The 22,848-nt window shown below is 43.5% G+C and overlaps 1 protein-coding gene across 2 annotated transcripts in view; it reads right to left on the reverse strand.

Moving 5' to 3' along the window:
* Positions 1 to 22,607, reverse strand: part of lrrc4b (leucine rich repeat containing 4B) — a 44,460-nt gene extending 21,853 nt beyond the window's left edge. For both annotated transcript variants that reach the window (XR_909112.3, XM_004071226.4), the window contains exon 1: positions 21,867 to 22,607. The gene's annotated coding sequence lies outside the window, so the exon portion shown is untranslated. The remainder of the gene's footprint in view (positions 1 to 21,866) is intronic.
* Between the last annotated feature and the right edge of the window lie 241 nt (positions 22,608 to 22,848).

A 22,848-nucleotide genomic window follows, 5' to 3' on the forward strand; every position in this document is an offset into this window, starting at 1 on the left:
ATTAGCGCTAATACATGGTTGGTTAAGTCAGACTCCGGCAGCCTGTAGAGGCGGAGAGCCTCTGCTCCGCTCTGCAGGTTGTTTAGACCTGGATAACCTTAAAAAAAAGGGGCATCCAGTAATCTGGATATTACTGATGAAAGATGTAATGATGGGACTTTGACACTCATTTTAGATGCTGAGTTCTTGGCAAAGTAGGAGAGTTTTTTTTTTTTTTTTTTTTTTTGGAAGGGGGGGCAGAATTGGACGTAAAGAAGGATTATTAATCTGATAGATGGTTGTATGGCTGCAGGCAGAGAAGGGAATTATCAACACTACAGCAATGGATGAATGCTGAACAGCTGCGAAGAAAGGGGCCGGGGAAAGAGAGACGGGCAGGAAAGAGGAGCGGGAGACAGATGGAAGGAAGACGGACTGAAAGGAATAAAGATGTAGGGAGGTATAAATAGAGAGAAGAGCAGAAAAGAGATAAGTTGCAGTGGGGAAGGGGGGGGTAAAATAGGGAGGGAGCAAATAAAGAGGCATTAATATTAATAATCTCTCTCTCTATAAGAATGAAAGAGCAGAAGAGAAAGGGAGGCTCAGCAGAGAGATGAATATAAAGCAGACAGAGATGGAGGGATGAGGATGACAACACACAGATGCATTTAAGATGAAGAGAGGCAGGTAGAAGCTGTGAAACAGGTGGAGAGCGAGGGGAGGCGTGGGAGGAGAAAGGACTTGGTGGCGTGAAATGGATCAATAACGCTGAAGTCCAATGACATTAAAACACACACAAGGACAGCACAATAAATCACAGCTGCAGCAGTGGGGGGACCGGTAGATGTGCGACCCGCAGCCGCTCATCGTCTGCAGCCTCGCCTGCGCCGCCCGCAGCAGCAAAAGAGCAGCTCCGAGGTATTTTTGGAGCAGCTCTCACCTTTTTATGTATTTAATTTCCAGCAACCTTTTGTTCCAGGTCTCAGAGCCAGAGCTATTTCAGGTAGACAGCTACTGAGCGGAGTTGAAGGGGTGTAAAAAATGAGCGCTGGTGGCTGAGGTTAAGACGCTGGCTCAGATGCTGCGCTTCAAATGTGAGAGTCCATGGAGGAGACTGAGACTATTTGGAGCTGACAGTTAGAGGCCGGGTGATTGTGTTCCTCTTCTTCACTGTTTTACAGCAGGTTCTACCTGTAACTCTTCCTCCACGTCCTCTCTTCTCTTCGTTTATCTCCCCTGACATCCTCCTCCTCCTATCTCCCATCTCCTTTAATAAAGGTGAGAACACATCCTTCCTCTCTGCAAACAATTTTGCAAACCGTCCTCGCGCCTGATCTTGTTCCTCCCTGCTATATTTCCTGGATCTCTGTCCTCCCCACCTGTAGTGTCCAGCATCGGTGGGTAAACACTGCACTGACCTTGTAGTTTGATGAAAGATTAACCTGCTACAATGATTCATATTAACCCTTACCCCCCGCTCGCCATCTCTTTCCCCCGAATACCGCACACTGCAGACCCCACCACCCCTCCCTCCTCCCTCTCATTCCTCTCTCTGCATTCAAATATTAGCCAACAGAGTTACCATGGTTACCTTTTCACCACAGTCTCCTGCTCTGTCCAGCTGTATCCCACCAATCCTGCATCCAGCCCTCTCCTCTCTGCTGGGCTCCCTCATTAGAACCCTATGCACTCGGACACGTGCGAACTGCAGCGAGGCAGGAGCGCCATTGATGCTCCACAAGTTGCAATCAGCCTTTTTATTTCAGAGATTAAGGACGGATGTGCAAACATGAAAAACTTCAGATCTATAAAAAGATTTCTGGAAGTTTCAAAGCCGCCGACAGAAGGAATTCTCATGATCAGCCTCTTGCTGTTTGTGTTGAAGATGCAACTCTTTGTTTGCCCAAGCTTGTTTGTGAGCACTGTGAATATTGACAAAGCAGATTAGTTCAATTCTGAAGTGTTGAACTCCGATTGAACCAACTTGAAAATGTTTCTTTATTTGTACGTCTCTTTTAAGGATCATAAAAAAAACACCCAAAACACTTTAATTCTAATATATTCATTTACTTTTGGAGTTTTTTTTTTACAGGACTGTTGATGCAGAATAAGCCTCCACTCACTTTCCATCATCCCTTTGCCAACGCCTTCCCCCGCTAGCTACAGCCCCTCACACCGACCAATCTAACATAACCAAAGCATTATAAATGGTGAGAAAACAAAAAATCTACATGAATCTATTTGTCTGCAAGTGGATGCATTGGAATGGAGCGGAGCAGGGAGCTTGTGGCCCGCCCATAGAAATAAGCTGTTTTTCATGTCATCCATTATGGAAAAAAATGCTACAAGATCCTCTTAAAAACACCTAAACCCTATTTTTATCAGAGCAGATCTTTAATGCAAGCATGCATAAATAATTCAGCAGCTTAGCTTTTCTACCTGAAGCCGCAGTGTGGCAACATTCACAGTCGAAGCTTTGAATCAGAACGAAACAATTGCACACTTGCAGGGTGAGACTTGTCAGCAGCAAGGTTCATCCAGCATCATCCGCACGTCTTCAGGTGTTTGTGAAATCAAAAAGGTGAGAGTGTGTGATTAGCTCAGGTGAGTGCGCGGGGGGGGGGGGGGGGGGGGGGGATCAGGGACTCATTTGCAGGTCTGAGACAAAAGTGCAGGTATATTTTTGCAATTATATTTTTAGATTTATGAAGAGGAAGGAGTCACTGTTTCCTCCCTATGTTTACCCACTGTCACCTGTTGCATGTATTAATACCACAAGTACTTGTGCTTTTATTGTGACAGGTTCTAATTCTGTAAAACAACATTGGAACATAACAATTGCACTGAAAATATGTAAAGCCTAAATCTAAGAAAAACGCTAAATTGAAAGACTATACAGAGATTACGACTCAGTAGATTTTTATATAAAAGTAAAATTTGTTTTATTGCATATTTATAACTCAGTCACAAAAACATCTGGACTTTTTATTGGACAAAAATTCGACCTTTCTTGTTAACCCTAAACACCAGCTACAATCTTGTTTTTTCATTACATAGTTTTAATTATTGACTTTTGATTTGTTAAAAAAGAGTTTTGCACATTTTATTACTATGCTTTTAAAGTCTCCTTTTTTAAAAATAATAGTTTTGTCTTTTACTTTCTTTTTTCTGCCCTAACTTCCATACGTTTTGATAGAAATTTCTGTCCGGCTCTGTTTTCTCTTTTTACTTCTGGCTCTGTTTTCAAACGTCACTACAACTACATCTATGTTTAGGCGAAACTGTTTTTTAAAGATTTATTTTAGATCATATTTTCCTCCATTTGAGACTGAACATCTTTCCGAAACTACATTGGACTCATATAAAACCAAAACTATAAAAGACAAATGCAGACTCTTCCATTAAAACCTTTTAGTGGATCTTTAACCCTATGAACACCAGTGAATATTTATAAAAAGAAAAACATATTTTTAGAATTAGAACAAGCAAAAAGATGATAAAAATGCTGTGCATTCCTGCCACAACACTGGTTACTGTACATGTACTTAAAAACACAAAGAGTCCATTTAAAGTTCACCACGCCAGCTGCTGTTTTGGAAATTAGGAAATTAACCTTCTGCAGCCTCATCAAGGTCAAACTAAAATGAAGCATTTTTCTTTTTTTTTTATTATAAACATTTTGATCTGAGTTTGTGACAATATTCTAGATATTTGAATGACTCTGGCAGAAGCAAACAAATTATTTGAATTTTATCCGATAAAAAAAATCGACATCAGCCTGGGTGGGATAACCCCATCTTTGCTTCCTCTGGTATAGTTTCTGAAATTCTCAACTTGATTTGGACTTCTTAAAAACCAGCTGCTCCACACATTAATTAGTATGTTTGGATTATTCCACTATTGACTACAGCTCACGATTTATCCTGAAATAGACAGATAAAGTGTGAAATTTGAGCGCGTCCTCATCAGCAGAGTGTAACCACGACTGTGCTGCAGCAGATGGTTGGATGGAAACGTTGCTCATTGCAGGATGACAGTCAAACGTGCAGCGAGCCGAGCAGACAGCAGCACCACTCTCCTCTCCAGTATTCTGTCTGCACATCAGCATGGAGGCCCATCAATAAAGTCTCGACCCTTGCCAAGATGGCAGCTCATGCAGCCTTAAAAAAAAAAAAAAAGAAAAGAAAGGCGAGCTCATCATGTCTGTTGTGTGCGGTGGGAATGGAGCCGTGACCTTTCCTGATGGTGGTGACATCCCCACACTCATCCTGAGAGGCTCTGAGATGGAGGGAAATCTGCTCACACACAGAAACCCCAATTTTTGAGACAAGGAAGTAATTTAAAATGATGACCTGAGAGAGCTTTTGGTCCAAACAGGAGATAGCGCCTCTGTTGACTGTGTCACAGCTGGCTCATGGACACTGTGCCATGCTGATTCAGTCAATTTACCCAATCAATGCAATCGATACACTTTTAATTAAAATTCTGTTAAAGGTGGTACATGTCCAAGAAGATAAATATCATAGGGCAACACGGGTCAATATCAGTATTGATCAACAACAACATTTGAATCTCTTAATTTGAGTAGAAGTCATTGAACACATCTATCAGGCTTCGTTTTTGCTGTTCTCTGCTTCCTTTGGGACTTTTTAAGTTCATTGTTGTGTTACTGCAGCTACAGAGGTTAACAATCCTGAAAAGGATATCCTGTAAGCTCAGTCTTTCAACTAAACGTCAGGAGAAAGAATGGAAATCAGACAAAGCAACCAACCAAACAACAACAGAGCTGCAGGACAGGAGGTGTCTTAAAGCCTGGCTCTATTTGTCTGAAGCTGCAGCGGTGGGGTGATGAAAAGGGCAGGAATAGGAACCCGGAGTGATCTTCTGATTCCTCACAAACCGACTCAATAGTGCCGTCTTACTGACCCACTCCAATGCATCCACTTGGTTTTCCTCGTCTGAACTGCCATCTGGCTCTAAACTGTACGGCTAGATAGCTCCAATATTGCTCGCCATTTTTGGTTCACCGTCAGTGTTAGGTTGCAGCAGATAGTGTAAACTAAAGGAGATTGGGAAATGAGGAGAGGTTTACTTCCATGCCCACTCACAACGTAGAGTGAACTTCTAATTAACTGCTACCGCTCTGTAGAAGCTTTGTCCTAGAAATAACAACACAAACTCAGGTGGTGAACGGAGGGGTTGGCCTCCCCAAAGGCATAAGGAAACAATCTAGGGTGCTTAACTTCTGGCTCACTCGTTTTCAGAAAAAATCATCTTCGTGAGCCCCATCATCCATGACTCTTCTTACACGTTCTCCTATCATCGCACTCACAATCTAACATTAGCGATGCAACAAAAATGGCAAGGGATATCGGAGCAATCATGCCATACAGTTTTGATCCAGATGCCATAAAGACGTACATGGATCTGTTTGTCTGCAGGCTGATGCATCAATATGGAGCGGAGCAGGGAGCTTGTGGCATGCTGTTGTAGGTCCTACGTTTCACCTACAAGCTTTTTCAAATGACTTTTTTTTTACTGCCCCTTGAACAAAGAAACGATCAGTAATTTTAAGCTTAATTTTATGTCCTCCATAATAAGAAAAATGCTACAGGAACATGTTAAAAAGACCCAGAACTCCAAGTCTTTGAGTCCAGAAGCCAAATTTCAAGACGTCGCTTGAATAATTGAAACTTCACCGACTTTTTGAGAGGCAGGACCGTGTGGTCTGAAGCATGTTGAGGGGGACAGAAATGTACGACAGACCTGATTATTTATTTTTCTTTGACAACAGTGGGGGGAAATGCAGCTTGTAATTTAAGTGAAGACTGTTCCTGCAGCTGCTTTCCTTCATAATGTGAGTAATCAGGATTTGACAGAGATTTCTGTAACAACAGATACATAAAACAGAAATCCCGACATAAATATCACGTGATCCAAATCAGAGAAGAGCTTGTTTTGTTTTAGTAAGAGCCAAAAAGGTATTCAACCTTTTCTAGAAAGATCTATTTATTGATGCAGCACCTCCAACAAATGCAGAGCAGTGCGTGTGGGCTGACAGCAGACAGAGGAACAAACCGGTGTGAGTTTCAGTGGGCGGCGTTCTCACTTTTCCTATCACAAGGCTTTGTTTTGGATTCGCTGTTGGCACAGTTCTGTTTCCACTGTAATGCATATTTAATTCTTTAAGAAAAAGCTGTGATTCCAGAGAAAAGAAACCACAGAAAGAAACTTTTCTCTGTTTCTATGGAAAATCTTTGGTTTAGGTAGAAAATGTTCTCCTGCAGTGCTCTCTGACCATCTCAGAAAAGGATGATATGAACACAAAGAGACAAATTAAAGGAGTCTCATCTCACTGCTTTTTATTGGATCAGAATGTGAGAGACCACAGAAACATCAGGGATGGGGTTACAATGGGCCCATCACTCGTCTGCTCTGCACAGCTCCTGCAGGAAAGATATCAGCGGCAAACAAGACTACCCTCAGCGTCCACTGGTTTACATAAAACAACCACTAACTGCTCACTTAGCAGGTGCTTCTTACTCGGCCTGCTTCATCTTGTTTGTCCCACCGGGAAGGTAGGAAGCAGCTCATGCAGAAAACATGCGAGTGCAGCACCAAGGCTAAATATAAACTCAGCCACGTTGGCTTGAAAACGTTACCTGATTTAGAACAGATCATCTGGTCCTCCAAAGATAGGTAAATATACCCAACAAAATCAACAACACACCCGGGACATTGCTTATTTGACTAAGACTTAGCCAAAACACAGAAGAAGGTGTGAAAAACAAAGCGCACACTGTGGTTCTTTGGCGTCCAAAACCAATTTCCGAATTCAAAACAACTAAAATGTTTTTAGTTTCTTTTGTAAAATAATATTCATGAATCATCTTTATAGCTTGATAAAAAAAATGACCAAACAAATCCAGGTCTCAAACTGATGTTCCAAACAGGAAGTACCCGCTGGCTCCAAGAAGCCAAAATTCCATAAACTTTTATATAGAAATAAACAACTAGTATCATTCTATTGGTCAAAAAACTGTTCTATTCTGGCGCTGATATCTTTTTTTTTTTTACATGTTCCTGGTAATACTCTTTTTTTTTTCCAAATATTTGATTGTCTGATTGACAGATTTCATGTCGTAGGGGTGTAGACCCCCAACAAGCTCACTTCTGACTGGCGAGAGTGGTTGCACTGCTGACTCCTACATAGTGGAGCCAGCAACTGAGTTGACGTCATTTGACCATCATTGAGCTTTTAAGTTTGTTGTAGTGTCCATTCCTTACGAAAAACAACCCCAAAGTGGTATTTTGATCCATTCTATTATCCCTGAGCAATCTTCTAAAATCCTGCTCTCCGAGTACCAGCCCCTCCCAATCTACAAAAAGGATCAGATTCTCACACTGTGACATCACAAAGTGAGGAACCGCCCCTTCCAGTAAGAATCTGTGCTGCCAGCACCACTTCCAGGCTAACACACACACACGCTTTCTCAAGGAGCTAGCAGTGATTGGCATAACACTTTTGTAAGGCTCCAAAAGTTTGGATGTTGTTTGTTTTCGTGGGCTAAACAAAGACACTCTGCCGAAGCAGACTCTAGGTTGATGTCATGAAATGGGCGGTACCAATAAGGAGCACAAGGCGGGGCCTCATAGATAGAGTCATCTTAATTTTGTGTAGGAAAATGAGCTCTAAAAGAACCTCATATTTAATAAAACAAATGTCTTCTTTACTGTGCCAAAGGTCATATACAGTCAGGACCATAAATATTTGGACAGAGACACATTCTTTTTAATATTGTTTCTTTACATTACCACAGTGAATTTTAAATTAAACAACTCAGATGCCATTGAAGTGCAGACTTTCAGCTTTTATTCAATGGGTGGAACAAAAAGATTGCATAAAAATGTGAAAAACTAAAGCATTTTTTAAACACAATCCCTTCATTTCATGGGCTGGTAAGTAATTGGACAATTGAAATAACTGAAAACAAAATGGTCATTACTAATATTTGGTTGAAAAGCCTTTGTTGGCAATGACAGCCTGAAGTCTTGAACTCATGGACATCAGCAGATGCTGGGTTTTCTCCTTCTGAATGCTCTGCCAGGCCTTTACTGCAGCGGCTTTCAGTTACTGTTTGTTTGTGGGCCTTTCTGTCTGATGTTTAGTCTTCAACAAGTGAAATGCTGCTCAATTGGGTTAAGATCAGGTGACTGACTTGGCCATTCAAGAATATTCCACTTCTTTGCTTTAACAAACTCCTGAGTTGCTTTGGCTGTATGTTTTGGGTGGTTGTCCATCTGTATTATGAAACGCCGCCCAACCAGTTTGGCTGCATTCACCTGGATCTGCGCAGACAGTCTGTCTCTGAACACCTCAGAATTCATTGGGCTGCTTCTGTCCTGTGTCACGTCATCAATAAACACTAGTGTCCCAGTGCCACTAGCATCCATGCACGCCCAGACCATCACACTGCCTCCACCGGGTTTTACTGATGATGTAGTGTGCTTTGGATCAGGAGCTTCTCCACGCCTTCTCCATACTTTTCTCTTGCCATCATTGTGGTAGAGGTTGATTTTGTTTTCATCTGTCCAAAGAATGTTTTTCCAGAACTGTGCTGGCTTTTTTACATGATTTTTAGCAAAGTCCAATCTAGCCTTCCTATTCTTGAGGATTATGAGTGGCTTGCATCTTGCAGTGTACCCTCTGGATCTACTTTCATGCAGTCTCCTTTTTATGGTAGACTTGGATATTGATACGCCTACCTCTTGGAGAGTGTTGTTCACTTGGTTGGCTGTTGTGAACGGGTTGCTCTTGACCATGGAAATGATTCTATGATCATCCACCACTGTTGTCTTCCGTGGACGTCCAGGTCTTTTTTGCGTTGCTGAGTTCACCAGTGCTTTCTTTCTTTCTCAGGATGTACCACACTGTTGATTTTGCCACTCCTAATACTGTAGCAATTTCTCCCTTGGTTTTTTTCTGTTTTCTCAGCTAAATGATGGCTCCTTTCACCTGCATGGAGAGCTCCTTTGACCGCATGTTGTCTGTCCAAAGCAAAATCATCAAAATGCAAGCACGAGTCCTCTAATCAACTCCAGGCCTTTTATCTGCTTCACTCATAATGACATAACAAGGGAATTGCCCAATCTTGGGGGTTGAACAATCTTTTTGTTCAACCCATGGAATAAAAGCTGAAAGTCTGCACTTCAATGACATCTGAGTTGTTTTCTTTAAAATTCCCTGTGGTAATGAACAGAAACAATATTAGAAAGAATGTGTCTCTGTCCAAATATTTATGGTCCTGACTGTACACGAAAGTCTTAGGAAATGCCTGATATATGCTCATGGAATGTTAAAGGTGTTATGAATATGTAAAAAATGCATTTTTGCTAAATTTTTGGACTTGAATCAGTTTTACATACGTTTTCTTGCAACTTTACTTACTCAAGCTGCGCTGCCATGTTATTTTTAGATAAATTAATCCTCATTTTTTGGCTACTTTTACTAAGCTCTGGTTGTTTTCTAACTGCCTGCTATGAATGTTGATGATTAACAGGCTGTAAGTGGGGTTTTTATTGTTTAGATGCTGCAAATCACGTGATTTCTCAGGTTGGTGTGCCGCAAACATTAGTGTTCATTATCGTCTTGACGAGGTGTGAACGCCTCAGACTGTCCCCGACCAGCAAAGGGCCTGAATTCGGAGCCTGTCACCTGCTAATGATCTATCACAAAAGCACCTGGCTGGAATTTTATGGCTAAAATAACGAAAAAAATTTCAAATAAAAGTCAATTTGCATAATTTCTAGACCAGGTCAGAACCTGATTATTTTTGCATCCTAAATAGAAAAAAATATTTCTCCTCCGCGTGAATGTACAGTATAAGGAAATGACTCGTTTTAGTTTTCCTCAACAGATTTGTGAAAATCCTGCCATAAGAAAACTGTTTCACAATCATCAGGCCATTATAATCCCATCCAGACCATCCCACAGTCTGCTACCAAACTGCATTCATTTCTAGCCATGCAGTCTGCTCATTGAGCCTCATTTCATCCTTCTTCACTGTCTGCTCCGTTCTGGTCCCGGGGTAGTCCATCACACTTAAAGCTTAGACTTTTCACAGACACTTACACTTTTAAGGCTTTTGACTAACTGCCAGGCAAAATCAACTTTAGGTTGAAAGACTGGGAGGCTTTTTAAAAACCAAAAGGAAAATTCATCACCAGGACATAAAAGCAGCAACTTAATAGAAAACAAACCATTTGCCGAAGACGCTGAGGGTTTTTTGTTTTTTTCATGATAATGGGAGGGGGTTGGGAATTTTTGAATAGATTTTCATGGAGATTTGATGCAATGACAGAAAGAAAGGAAGGCCCACACTCCCCAGCTTCCTCCCTTCAGTGTCATCAGCGGCAGTGTCCTCTCAGAAAAGAGCCGGACGAGCGCTGGCCTTGTTGGTGAATGGAGCCCTGACGTCAGGGCCCACACACTGATGCACAAACACTGGAAGCACTGTGACTAATAGCATGCAAACGCTCCTTGCTTCATTTCAACCTGATTCATGAAGCTCCCAGAGGAAGGAGGGCCCCGGGGGATTCGCGCATTCAACCATGTTAGATGTTAGCACAGGTGAATCAATGATGCCAGTCGATAGCCCCCCACCCCCAACTCGATAAAGACTCACAAACACATACGTGTTAGAGGAGGGCACCATTACAGTCAGAGCAAAACCAAACACAGTCACTGTCAATTTGGGATTTCTTTGATATTACATACAGCAATTTCATGCCAAGCCTGAGCCTGATATCATTAAGCGGGTGGCATGTTCTAATACGGGGGGTATGCATCATGGATCCTGCCGGCTATCTCTGAACAAAAAGATACAGCAGGGCCAAACACATATTTTTCACTGCTTCTGACAGTTGTCTTACGTAACCTTTGTGCTATCTTAGATGACCCCACCATTACATTGACGTGTTATTCCTACCATGACAAAGGTGGATAAAGGTGGAAAGATTTCATGTAATCTATGGACACCAGTGAAGATCACAAATCATTGAAGAAAAAAGGTTCAGAGCACTGTCTAGTGGGTCTAGATGACCTAACTCCCAATGGTAAAGTGCCTAGGATAGCAAAAGAGAGAGATTTGTAATGTTCATCATAGACACAGAATGAAAATAAATAATCCAGGAAATTAAGTTGTTTGATTCTCAAACATACAAGAATTCTGTCCCTCATAGACCTTTAACATCTATTAAGAAGCTCTTCTATCATCCAACTGTTGCTTGCATTTATACCAAGCCCCGGCTGAATACTCAATTCTGATTGGCTGCTAGGTGTGGTGCATGGGAGTGGAAACATCATGGCTTGGAGCTGCATCAGAATGATCCCAAACACACCACCTGGGACATGAAGGATTGACTACATAAAAGTATTTCACGGTTCTGGTTCAAGTGTCCTAGCCAGTCCCTGGACCTCATTCCAAAAAAGAATCTGTGTGGGGTGTTGAGGGGCTGTGTTGCCAAGTTGCCGGTATCACATAGATTGATATCTTGTTAGTAGATGACAAATTATTTTAATTCAAGTTCTTATACCCTTTCATTTTGCCGTGTCATCAGTTTTTTTTTTTATCTACGGCGTGTAAATTCAGTGTTGATGCCCAAAAACATGTTAAAATGCTACAGAACAAAAACTGTGTGGACTCACTCAATACAGAAGTAAAATATGACATTTTGCTTTAATGCAATTGAGGCATTATCCAATGAATTCTTAATAATATTTATTTTATATTTATATTTACATGTGCTTACTTTTTTTTTTATCATAACAGAATAATTTGAGGAAACTGCTTAAAGCAGTGGGACTTGTAAAAACAATTCACCAAACAAAATTTATTTTTTGCCCATGGCTGATCACTGTGAGCTCTTTTTAAAGGGACTTTGTCATGCAAAATCAACTTTTGAGGTTTTAAGTGTCATAACGTTAATTCTTCACAAAAACAACCATAAAGCTGTATTTTATCCATTCATGTATCTCTGAGTATTCCTCTAAACCCTGCTCTATGAGGACCAGTCCCTCCCAATCCACAAAAACGACTGGTCCTCACATTGTGACATCACAAAGTGAGGAACTGCCCATTCTAGGAAGAGTCTGCACTGCCAGCTCCACCCCCAAGCTAACAAACACACCCAGTTTCTATGTGGGGCTAGCGGTGATTGGCAAAACACTTTCCTTTCTTACAAACAATGTGCACCTCAATCGTTGCTAAAGTTCGGATGCTGTTTGTATTCGTGGCCAAAAAGCACGGCTGAGGTCGGCTCTAGGTTGACGTCATGGAATGGGCGGTGCTCACAAGGACTAAAAGGTGTAGCCTCAGAAATTAATTCGTCTTACTTCTGGGTAGGAAAAGAGCTCACGAAAAGAACTCATATTTTTTATTTTATATTCTTCTTTAGCGGGGGTCTTGGTGTCGGGATGGCTGGGCACTCCCCCTCCTTCTTTTCACATTCTACCATCCATTTTAGAACATAAACACTCACTTAAGCACAGAAGTTAGCTCAACTTTGCACTAATATTTAGCTTGATTGAATGAAATATTTCACACTAGTTGGTTTGAAGGCATAAGTATGCGTGTGTGAACACTATCTATTTTGTGTACATGTTGACATGTGGACATTTTTGCAGCTAGCAGGTGTGTTGATAACATTTGAGTGTGTGTGTGGACAGGCCCCGCCCTTTGAGATTTGTACTACATCTGAACATTACCGTAATGATAAACATCCAGTAGCTTGTTGCTTTATGCTGCTTCATGGTTTTATCCCCCCCCTTCTATGATCACCTCCTATCCCCCCCTCTCTTTAACTTCCCTCTCTCTTCTTCCTTTCTTTCCTTTTCCGTCTGGTTCAACACAAAAGATTTTCATATATATTTAGTTTGGCCTCGATTACAAAAGGGGTTTATTCAGACATACCTCTGGTTTGTGTGAAGATTCATAACCCCTGTTGTTAAAGTAAAATATGTCCAACACAAGAGACCTTCAGCACTCATCTGTCTGCCCAGCTGTTGGACAGGACAAGTTTAGAAAAAAAAAAGTGTTCTTTAGCGTGCTAAAGGTAACGTATTATCATGAAAATGACATACTCTGAAAGGCTTCAGAATAGAAGGATGTAGGCCTTTTAATTAATTTTAACTGAAATTACTGAGTCAAATATTCTGTTAGGGCTCAGAAACTCATTTTTTGTTCCTATTGACGTGTTGTTACAAGTCATTTTCTATCTGCTTCTATTATGTGTCTGTTTTATTTAAGTACCCTATTATTTCTTATGTAAAGTACAGGACAAAGCAGGTACCTGAAAAACAGAAATCATTGCTGTCATCAGTATAAAGTATTTTTCCTCACTGCAATAATAAAATAATATTAATTTGTTCTTTTAAACTTAAAATGTACAAGTCATGCCTTGTGTCTTGGTTTTTTTCTTTTACTTTACTACTTTGTAAATGATAGCAGGGCACCAAAGTGATAGATTTTGCCAAACTATTTATTTAGATCGAGTAAATGCAAAAGTATTAGGTGTGAGAAATGACTTTCATTTTTAAAATCAAGTCAAAATAAATGCCTCTCTCAATTACTATTGACCACCAATAAAGAAGTAAAGTGTCATGTTTGCACCACCAGGGCCTGAACCTCAGCGCCCTGGACTGCGGTGTCACCGTCTGCAGAAGGCCAGGTTTCCCAGCTGTCCTAATCCCATCCCGTTCCAGCGGGTCAATAAATATATTTATAAGTGCTGTCGGGGTAAATGTGCATTTGATGTCTTTGAACGCCCCGCTGCCACTTGAGCTAATCTGTGATTTTGTTCTCCTCAGCTAAACATACAGGAGGTCAATTGAGCTTATGCTTGTACGATAAACTATTAATTAGAGTGAAATTCCTCCTCATTTCCTCCCTTCTTAGTTATTAAGCCCCTTAATGTGATTTCATGGCAGGTCATACAGTTTGCGATAATACACTCCCACATTTTTATGTATTTTGCTACAACAAACAGTTTATTTTGGTTATTGCGGCGCTCTTACAACCAGGCCTTATTTTTAGAAAACGGCACAACAGCCTGATTAGGTTTTCCTTAAACTGGATAATTTGGCGTTCCACATTTTAATCACCACTCATCCTTGACAAATGGAGTATAGAGCCCCCACCCCCACCCCACACCCACCCTTTTCCACGCTCTCCTGCCTCGCCCTCCCACTCAAACCCTCCAAAGTGGCGCTCTCATTAGGATGCAGAGAGGAGCTCTGATCTATTCAAAGCGGCCCTCCAAGAGCAGGGACCTCCTCCCCTTTCGGAGGAGGCCGAGAGCTGCAGATTAAAAAGTCACTCTGTTCCTCACCCCGCTGAAGCTCTCCCATTAACAGACATTACCTCCACCCCACATGGTCAGATCCCTAACTGGGGGCTCTGTGCGTTCCATTAAGTGTCAGGATAAAAGTCTTCTTAATGTTAACATCTTCACATTTAGCTCTCTGCTTCAAATGAAATCCATTTATTACTGTCCGCTCTGCGGCGCTGCTTGATCAGGAAGTCGATTTTGGGAACAATTAATCCATATTTAAGGCTGCAGAGCCTGCTTTTGTTCTGCTGGAGTGGGGGGAGGCAGCAGCAAATCAGAATGTCTCTCAGCCATTGACTGAGCTGCACAAACTGCACAGTTCTCGCAGGGAAACCTTTTTCCTGTGCTGGCGAGCCGAGCGCTTGTTGCTCCCAGCTGTTTTGCAGAAGAGGTCTTGGTTCAGCGTTCCTGCGTTTCATGCTGCCCTCACTTTCCTTTATTTGCTGCTCATGAAAAAGCATGCGTGCGATTTCTCTCAAGAGGTCAAACGGTGCCATGTCAGCTCTTACTCTGTGACTGTTTGTGTTTGTGACATTTCTGTGATGGGGTCAGTCTCAGCTGCGTTTGGGATTTTGGCTTTCTGCTCTTGTTCTCTGGGAGAACAGAACACAGCATAAAGTGTCTTGTGCATAAACACATTTTTAAAAAGTTTTGAGTCCTCATTTAAAGTTATCTTTAGAGAGATCAGCAAGATTCTGTCTATTTCAATAAAAATTGGAACAAAATCCAACAGATGGACAGACAAAACCACAGAGACATCTGAACAGAAATATAAACGCAAGACTTTTGTTTTTTTGTCATGTGATGAACTCAATGATTGGAAACATTTTCTACCAACGCAAAATAACCATTTCTCTCAAGTAATGAGCACTTCTCCTTTGCTGATAAAATCCATCCCATCTCACAGGTGTGCCATTGTAAGATTCTGATTAGAGAGCAAGACTTTTGCCCAAGTGTGCCTTAGATTGGCCACAATAAAAGGCCACTCTGACATGTTTTGTTTTATTAGGGGGGGTCAGTATCTGGTGTGACCACCATTTAGCTCATGCAGTGCAACATATCTCCTTGGCATATCAGGTTGTGGATTGTGGCCTGTGGCATATTGGTCCACTTCTCTTCAATGGTTGTGCGACGTTGCTGGATTGACCGGAACTGGAACACGGCGTCGTCTACCCCGATCCAGAGCATCCCAAAAAGGCTTGATGGGTGACGTGTCTGGGGAGTAGGCTGGCCATGCAAGAACTGGGCTGTTTCCAGCTTCTGAGAGTTGTGTACAGATCATTGCAACATGCTTTAACATGAGGGGAGGTTCTTGGATTTACGGCACGACTGTGTTTTTCTTAGGATTTCTGGGCATTCAAAATGAAATTAATAAAATCCACCTACGTTCTTGTCCCATATCATGTCCTGACCACCACGGGCCACTCAATCCACAACATTATCATAGGAAAGCTGCTCATTCTTTGGTTATGGCTATTGTCTTGGCAGCTGTCCGAGTGGCTGGTCTCAGATGAGGTGACCATGCTGGATGTGGAGGTCCAAGGCTGGTGTGGTTACAAGGGGTCTACAGTTGTGAGGCTGGTTGGATGTGCTGCAAAATTCTCTTAAATGACCTTGGAGACGTCTTATGGTGGAGTAATGACCATTCAGTTCTCGAGCAACAGTTCTGGTGGACATTTCTGCTGTCCGCATGCCAAATGCACGTTCCTCAAAAGGTACATCTGTGACATTTCAGACTGGCCTTTTATTGTGGCCTGTCTGGCACACCTGTGCAATAATCCTGCTGTCTAATTTGTGTTTCTACAAAATGTTTCAGATCTTTAAGTTGTGACATATGGGATAAAAAACAAAAGCGTTGCATTTATATTTTTGTTCACTTTATATGTCCAAAAGCAACTTGAATGGCAGCTGCCCGACCTTAAAACAAACAAACGGTTATTTTTAGAAAGATAGAAATGATAAATTCACTAATGGATGGGTTCTGACACATTCTGGAAATCAGCGCTTTTCTAAAAATCACTCCAAACTAATGGATGCAGAATGTTTTTCTGTAACACAAAGCATACAGGGCCTGGCAATTACAGCAATTACTCCTACACAAATGTTGAAAATATAGCATCCAGCACACTGTTTGTGCTGCTGAAATTCCTGTTAAGCACAGTTTCAGACTACATTTATCTTCCGGGTGGAGATATAAATATGAAGGATTTTGGAAGCAGCCTCTGCATATGTATTTTTAACCTCCAAATATTCACTCTGCTTTTTGTTTATGAGGCTCTTGTGGCAAACGCAATGTGCAGCACAAAGTAATTCAACAAAACTGCATCCGATTGCTGGCAAACATAGAAAGAGAACTGTTTTCTGCTATAAAAGGGGGCCTGAACTACGCTTCGTCCTGACGCTTTTGTGCTTTTAAACTGTCACAAAATTGTGTGATGCCGTTTGAGCTGGCAGAATTTTCCTGCAGACTCTTCTGCAGCCAGTGAGCATTACAGGTTTAATGCACTTTGTAATAGACTCTGCAGAGGGGGGATCGATGGTTTGCACCATTTAGGTGATGCACGTTATGGATAAATCTAACTGTTGGAGGCAGGGCTGTATCACAGGAGGCCCCCATCGCAGCCAAGACTCCAAATACAGGATGTTGACTTCCAGAGCCTTCATTTCAAATTGACTCATGAAAAGAAAACTGTACCTTAGAGTAAATGAAAAAAGCTGACAAAAAAGTATTTTCCAGAAAAACTTAAAATGTAAAAAGAAAAATACAAAAATGTTGACTTGCTGGTTTAAAAAGTCACCTTTTTTGTTTTTTACTTATTAGCAAAACTTTTCACCGCCTCAAAAAAATTTGTTTGGTCTTCAGCAGAAAACGTTGGCAATCTGCACTTTATAGAGTTCTCTGTCCATATTGTCCCATGCAGAACTGTACCCTTGATGAAAAGCCCCCCACGCCTGACTCCTGAAACTGAAACTCAACTTTTAAATGTTAGCAATTTCTCCAAATCTCCTCATTGCATCACTTGAACCTTCTTATTGGTTAATCTCATGGTTCAGTCACCAACTTTTTACCTGTCCTCTGATTTATTTCATTATTTATGACGTTTTTAATAACTTCATAAAAAATATGTGATAAAAATATTTTAAACATTTCACTTCCAAATCTATAATATCAACATCTGCTATTGTTTTGCTCTGAAGTTGTAGAATTGAGAAAATAGCAGTAAGAGTTTAAAAGTCACTTTAACACTTAATTAAAGTGTGAGTGATGTAATCTAAATCAGAAATGCAGAACTGGGTGTGAAGCAGTGTTGGGGAAGAGATCTGCTTTTCTTCTGAAGTGAAACTAAAGTTTCTAATTCCTCACTGTGACAGTGAAATATTGATAAAATTAAAGACCTTTTTTTATTTGCAAATTTATCACTGAGTGTACAATAAGCAGAAAAACTCTTGTTCTGTCATGGAAGCCGCGTATTTTACAGTGGATTTACATTTTAAGTTTTAAAATTGCACGTGGAGGCGCGCGCGCCACCTCAGAGCTGTAGTAAGATGGTTTATCTTCTGCCGAACAAACAAACGGTGTGCGCATGCATGGGACCCGTCCAGAGACGCCCCGCCCCAGCCTTCTCGGTGAATGACACTGTGACTAACACACAGCCAGATAAACCCTCACGTTGACAAACACGATAAGGCTTTGCCCACAAACTCCGGCGCGGACTGAGTGATAGACGTCTCCATGGAGACCAGTCACCATGACTGACACTTTCGTTGCGGAGCGGAAGGAAAGGAGGCGGGGGCAAGAAAAGGGGATGGGGATTGGAGAGCGGCAACACGCTGCGCCCCACCGGACCCAAATGTATTCCAGCGCGCATGGATGCGGAGTGGGGTCCCTGCCCTCTGATCTGCCCTCCTTCCTCTCACCTGTCTTCTTTTACCTTTTTCAACCCCCCCCCCCCCATCTTCTCCTGCCCCCACCACCCATCCACACACACCTAAGGCCCCAGCTTTTCAACGCTTTTCTTTACTCCGCCTTTTCTCCGGGTTCTCCTCTCCACCCCTGTCTCTCCCTCTCCCACGCTGTGCGAAATGGAAGCTCTCGAAGAGACCCGAGGTTGCCATAGTAACCTGCCATAGTAACCACTCCCCATCTTGTGTGTCTCCGTCACGTCAGCTGAGACTCGGTGCGCCCGTCGCCGAGCTCCGCAGCTCCATGTGCGCTCAGCCGCGTCCATGGAGCAATCTGCGTCCAGCCGCGCAAAACTTCAGAAACGGGAGCGTCAGCCGCAGCAACGCTTTAGTCCCGAGCGTTTTTTAGGTCGGAAGTTTTCTTTTGAGTTAGAACAGGAAAATTAAATATCTGGCTGGGCATCTTTTCCACTAAAGGAAATCTGAGCCATTCATGCGCATACATGCAAGAGAAAAGGGCGAGGGGGTCAAGCCTAAACAAACCAGCGGCTCTAAAGGTCTGCGTCCACGTTGGGGGCTTGGAACATAAGAAGGTTGTTCCGGTTTGCATGACTAGAAACACGCGGCCAAATCTGTGATTTATCGCAGCATCGGCGCGCGCTCACTGCCTCCTCTGTGGCTCTCTTTGAAGCCCCCAGGGGCAGCTGGCGTGTCTCACCCCCCACACACCCCCTGGAGCCACCGTCTCACCGTGACATCAATTCCGCCCGCCCAAAACACAACAAGCTGCAAGCAGATCCAAAAAGAACATTTGATTACGTGTTATGTTGCGCGACAGCGCGCCCACGCTTCTCTCCAGGCATCTGATCCGTCAGGAGCGCTGTGGAAACCAAACCTGTCCGCGTGACACTGAGCCGCGCGGACTGCTAAACTGTTAACATCACACACTAGGTCACCATGCAGGATTATGATTCGGTGATTGCTGCGCTTATTCGGCGTCTCCTTGCTGCCATCATCAATATTGATGTTGTCATCAAGCAGCATCTGTATGCCGACACTGTTGCGCCTGCAGCCAGTCAGTGAGGCAGACAGAGCGAAGGCCGCAGCCTGTCTGCTGTTCGGGCTCTTAAGATACCACTGACCCGAAACAAACTCCCCCCAGTGTAGCTGCAAAGCAGGGGGGGTCACTGAGGCCTGACCACTCTCATTATCCACATTTACAAATACCAGAGGAGCACAATATCCACATTCCGCATCGGTAGCTCTGAACATGTGGTATGGCACTTCCAGAACCCCAAACGTTCATTTTTCAGGTCATGATGTGAAAACATTTGGAGGAACCCTCACCGTTTCCAATTATGTCCCCTCAACTGATTACAGCATCTGATTTCATGTCACATTACCCGCCGCTGCTCTTCAGAAGATTGTTCAATAATTAATACTGGGGCAGCAGCAGCGGCGCCCCCGCAGAGCTGACACGCAGCTTCGGACGGGGCAAAACCGTTACAGCTAAACATCATCATCCACCCATCCATCCATCACGGTACGGATGCGCTTGTGCGCCTTCAAACTGCGCCACGTCGTGCGCAAAAACCTGAGCGGAGGTTCGAGCACGCGCACAAGTTCCCAGTTTGCCTCCTCAGCTTCCAAGCTGCGCTCATCAGCAAGTTGTGCAGCCATCAGTCACTGACAACCCCTTTCTGTGAGGAGATCAGCGACCACCTTGGCCTGATTAAAGTGTAAGTGTCGCTTAAACCCTCAACGGTTCTCCCAGAATTACGCACAGAAATACACGGGTTCTGTTTCAACTTGTAGCATCGGTTACTATTTACAGCGTAGAAATCCACGTCATGTTTGCATTTTTATTGTTTCGTGTGCTTTTTTCATCTCTACTTGTTGGAGTCTTATTTTGAAGTGACACCATCTCTGCAGGCCAGGTGCGCTCTTGTTTACCGGCCTTGTTTCCATCAGCCATGGATAAGATCCGCCTTAGGAACTATAGATTTATTGGCGCGCGTGCGTCACCTGCACGCTACAATCCACGGGTAAAATGATGGGATGGTCGCATTTCTCTTTGGTAAATAAGAAACTCTATTATTGCTGTTATGATTCTGTAGCTCAAATGAACGAAAATGATAAAAAAAAACGTGTGAATGAACCAACATCCAATATCTAAATGTGGACATCCTTTTAACAAACCTCTTTTATTTGAATGATGCCCACAGGATTAAGCCAGTTTAATTGAGTCTTTTGATAAGCTTGAACATATTCCAACTCTTGTAACACACTGGTTTGGAGAGCTGTAATAATTCAGAGTTCAACATCAGCAAACTCTTGGCCTGTTGCAGCAGAAAGACGCACGGAGATTTGAAAGGGCGACTCTGAGCGAAAGGACTTTGTCTTAAAATGTGATTGTATATGTCGAGCTTCTCAGGAGAGCACGGCCTTGTGGAGAGGCTGGTGACTCCAAAGCTGATGATCATCACACAGAAAGGCCCCAAAACAGCGCTTAAAGCCGCCACTATGAGCCAAAAGCGCACAAGAGGACGCATGGATGATCCTCAATCAGCTAAGGGGGGGGGGGGGGGGGTCCCTTTGGTTTTGTGTCAAACTGATATTCACAGCCTACCTACTTACCTACCCCCCCACCCCCCACCCCACACGCACATACTGAGACTGGGCTCCAATCTGCTGAAACTTCTTTGATTCTTGGAACGTTTTCAGAAAATCCTAGAGCCCAACTGCCCCTCATCCGAACCTCCACCGTGTCCAATCCCTCCCCACATCACCTTTCCACCCCCCACATTAACAACTTATTTCCTTCACAGAACTCGGGGATCATCCAGCACTGCCAGCACCCCCCCCCCCCCCACCGCCCGGAGTTGACAAAAATCCTCCACATTAGCGTTTTAATCCGCTCATAACCGTGTCATTGTGTCGGAGATGGAAGCAGCAGATCTTCATTCATCACTTCTAATCTATACTCTCAGTTCTCTGCCGGAGGGGCTCTGACTCAAAGCTTAACCTACCACGATTGAGCCGCAAGGTGTCTGCGCATTTACCCCCCTCCCCAAATCTGGGGTCATCAGCAGGGGCCAGCCAGAAGAACTGGACCCAGATCAGACGGGCAGAACCGCAACGCACGGAGAAAACCTACAGGTTTCTATTAAGAGGGCTTCATATTTCAGCGAAAGCTGCGCGTTAACCGGATCACACGTTCAGCCCTCACTGGAGTGAGGACGCGCTTCACGCCAAGGTTACATGAAGACGCAATAAAAACGCGCACTGGTGCTATGAGTGGCAGCAAAGTTTAAGAGGAACAAATCGGATCCGTTGGTTTGATCTTGTTCAGTCTCGACACCCAAAAATCTCGGATTTCCTCGATGCGCAGCAGCTAAGAGGCTCCAGAAAACGCGCGAGTTCAGGTCACGCATGAGATCAGCACATGGATGCGGATATAAATTCCAAGCAGTTTGTTGCGCGTGGAGCAAACTGTCCCCCACAAGCGCGCGCGCGTGCACACACACACACACACACACACACTTATGCACAGAGGAGGCAGCATCTCCACATCTGTGAATGTCAGGCAGACTCACCTTTTCCGTGAGGATGCTGCCATCAGGTCCCGTAACGCATCCTGACCGAAGCGCGCCGTTCGGTAACCGAGAGCTCCCGGTTTCAGTTCCAGCGTATTCCACTGCAGAGCCGCCGCCGACGCTGTCTCTTCTCCCTCCTCTGTCTCCCCCTCCCTCTCCTTTCTCTCTCAGATTGATTCAGCCTTTCCAAGTGCTGCGCTGCCACCGCTGCTATAATGAGAGCTGTCTCAGAAAGCTTCAGGTGTGTGGATGGAGCCACTGGCGGGCGGGGAGGATGCTGGACCTCTGCGGCCGCTGACTTTGAAACTCTACATCTCTTTCATTTCATTCTTTTCTATAGTAAATATGTTTTTAAAAAGTTGCATCCCGGGAGTTTTAAACTGCTCAATCACACAATAAACGAATCATGACGTCATAACTCGCTGGTCGTCCTATGTCCGTGGGTGGATCGACACTCCTGCAGGTCGTCTTTTCCACTTGGCTGCACATTTTACTCATCCATGTCCTCCGCATGAGCTTCATCTCTGATGATGGTGGTGTTTACTGCTTGGTACATTTGCTGCTTGGCCGGTTGCCTTGGCAACACTCACATGCACTCACAGAGCTGAGCCCCACCTGAGCAGCACTGCCTCATTGGATCTGAGCCCTGCTGCCATTGCAGATCCCATCAGAAAGCCGGGTTTAGACGCCGCTTCTGCAGGTGTGGTGAGGATATCAGAGGTAAAGGGGGAAAAAAAGGTAGGTGAATTTGGTGAATTCTCTACTAAAGAGTGTTGGGGGGAAGGAGGGGGGGGGGTCCCTCACAGGGTTTGGTAATTATAAAGAGTGAGTAAAGGTCAGGCAGAGGTCAGATGGTCTGGTGAAGATTGAGCCGTCAATCGCCTCAGCAGGACAGGTGGGTGGTTCAGGTCTAAAAGAGGGAGGGAGCCGTTTTAGTGGAGGGGGCGGGGAGGGGGGTAGATGGGTGATTAGTGCAGGATTG

The sequence above is a fragment of the Oryzias latipes genome, chromosome 8 (genome assembly GCF_002234675.1).
Source record: "Oryzias latipes chromosome 8, ASM223467v1".
NCBI classification, from domain to species: Eukaryota; Metazoa; Chordata; class Actinopteri; order Beloniformes; family Adrianichthyidae; genus Oryzias; species Oryzias latipes.